The sequence below is a fragment of the Octopus bimaculoides genome, chromosome 3, assembly GCF_001194135.2.
Source record: "Octopus bimaculoides isolate UCB-OBI-ISO-001 chromosome 3, ASM119413v2, whole genome shotgun sequence".
Taxonomy (NCBI): domain Eukaryota; kingdom Metazoa; phylum Mollusca; class Cephalopoda; order Octopoda; family Octopodidae; genus Octopus; species Octopus bimaculoides.
Window position 1 is genome coordinate 146930602 of NC_068983.1, and position 2770 is coordinate 146933371.

At 36.6% G+C, this 2770-nt stretch overlaps 1 protein-coding gene across 1 annotated transcript in view; it reads right to left on the reverse strand.

The window, feature by feature from the left end:
- LOC106875508 (serine protease 48) overlaps window positions 1-2770 on the reverse strand; it is a 466125-nt gene that overhangs the window by 11005 nt on the left and 452350 nt on the right. The window lies entirely within an intron of this gene.

Sequence of the window (2770 nt, forward strand, 5' to 3'; positions counted from 1 at the left end):
ATTCGGCGACAAATGGAAGAAAATTTGAAGAAAGAAGGAAAAAAAACAACAACATAATAATAATAATAATAATAATAATAATAATAATAATAACAATAATTTTTAAAGTAATCATGAATTCGTGGAGAACCACCCTTATTTTAAACCATACACTAGGATATACCACCTCACCAGACATCAATATTGCCCGTGGTATCTTTCAAGGTGACTCATTATCACCATTACTATTCTGCCTCGCTCTGTTCCCATTAGCCATGCAACTGAATAATGCTAAGAGAGAGTATAAGATCTTTGACCAGAAAATTAATCATCTACTCTACATGGGTGATTTAAAACTATTTGCCAAAAACAACAAAGAATTAGAAGAATATGAATATTGTCAAAGAATTCAGCTCTGATATAGGTATGGAATTCGGACTTGATAAATGTGCAAAGACAACTTTTAAGTCATAAAAGCAGAAAATATAGAACTTGATACTACCACAGCTATTCGGAACCTATACCAATATGAAGTATACAAATATCTGGGAACCAATAAAGTTGATGGTATCCAGCACTCTAAAATGAAAGAGAAAATCTGCAAGGAATGCTACTGAAGGATGAGAATGGTCCTCAGCTCAGAATTAAATGCTGCTAACAAGATTAATGTGATCAATTCTTTGGTCATACCAGTAACCACATATAGCTTTGGTGTCATTAAGTGGAGTCTCACTGACATGCACAATATGGATGGTAAGATCCGTAAAATCCTTACAAGGAACCGAATGCACCATCCAAAATCAGATGCAGACAGGATTTATTTCCCAAGAAAAATAGGTGGAAGAGGCCTGATACAGCTCGACCAATCTTTCAAATCAGCGATAACAGGCCTTGAAACGTACCTTAATACAACAAGTGATGTACTCTTACGAACTGCTCTAAAGCATGAGGATTTCAAGCAAGCTTCAATAATGAAGCTTAGAAATTTAAAAATTCTCTTGGCCTACAAGTTAACAATAAGAATGACCAAAGACACCTAAATATTGACAGAACTATCCTTGCTTCTCCTGATTTAGAAATTAACAATCAGAAAGACCAACGAGATCCAAGTAGTGACAAACCTATCACTGATGCAAAAAACATCAAATAAAAAGCAAAGAAGGCTTGCATGAATAATATCGAAGACAACTGGAAAGGCAAACTCCTGCATGGAAAATACCCTAACCACCAGTCCAAGCCAGATATTGATCAAAATCTAACACACCAATGGCTACAATGGACATGTCTGAAAGGGGAAACATAAGGTTTTGTTATTGCAGTACAAGATCAGAGCTTACCTACCAGAAACTACCATGCAAACATCCTTAAAGACGGATCTGACCCCTCGTGCAGAATTTGCAGAAAATTCACAGAGACAATTAATCATGTTGTTTCTGGCAGCACAGTCTTTGCTGAAAAGGAGCACCTCATAAGACGTGACAGACTAGGGCAGTACATCCACTGGAATGCTTGTAAATACTACAAAACTAAATCCCATGATAAGTGGTGCAGGCACCATCCAAAGGATGTAGTAAATGGTGAGGGCGTCACCATCCTTCCCAATACAGACAGAAAAATTGACTCCAATTGACCAGACATTGTGATCAAGGACTACAATGGAGGAACTTGTCTGTTAGTAGATATGTCTGTCCCACAAGATCAAAATATTTCAAGAAAAGAATGTGAAAGCTTTCTCACTATATACATCTACAAATTGAAATCACAAAAATGTGGAAGCTTAATATTACAATAATACTAGTAATTATTGGTGCGTTGGGAATAATAAAAAAGGCAGCTGAGAAGTATATTAAGCAACTCCCTGGTAACTCCAGTCTCCATAAACTCCAAAAGATAACCTTGATGGGTACAACCCATATACTACGGAAAGCACTCTCCATCTAAAATGGAATAAATGCGGTGATAATTTTAGCATGCATAACAAAACATTAGTGCTTTTGCTACTCTTGGCCTCCGAGGATGCCTGGTACTAAGGCAGCTGAAATAAAGTTATAATGAAAAGAAACCATAAATAATAATGATAATAATAATAATAATAATAATAATAATAATAATAATAATAATAATAATAATAATAATAATGCCCTGATGCAGTACCAGGCAGTGGCTCTCATGGTTTCTGATCTTAATGGATTGGAAGTGTTATCATGTACGATGTTTTGTCTTGGTATAAAAGATGGGCTACACCAAGTATTCTGCTTAATACCACAGATTTGCTTGTCAGTTGTTTGACCTTAACCAGTTGAGCATATCCCTTGGTGGCTGACGATATGTGCATCTCTGATCATGAGCAGAAATAGTGGGGGAGCATCATAACCATGTGTTGAGAGGGGTTCTTTGGGGTTTGAATAATTCACCTTTGGAAACATGGGTGTTTTGCTCAACATCCTTAAACAAACCTTATTCAGGGACCTTTTAAGCGGGATGGGCTACTCGACCTGAAAAAAATTCTCCTACTGGACCCCACCTGCGAGGTCATGCGCTGTTTATCTTCATATGAGATCACCATGTCGCACACGTATGGTTGTGATGCATGTGCCTGGTGTACCCTTATCAGGCGAGTAGTCATGATGGGTATATTGAGCTTTGTACATTTTACCCCAGTGTCACTTTGATGGCATGCACTGCTCTCTCACTCAATAATACTAATACTACTACTACTACTACTACTACTACTACTACTACTACTACTACTACTACTAATAATAATAATAATAATAATATCAATAATAAT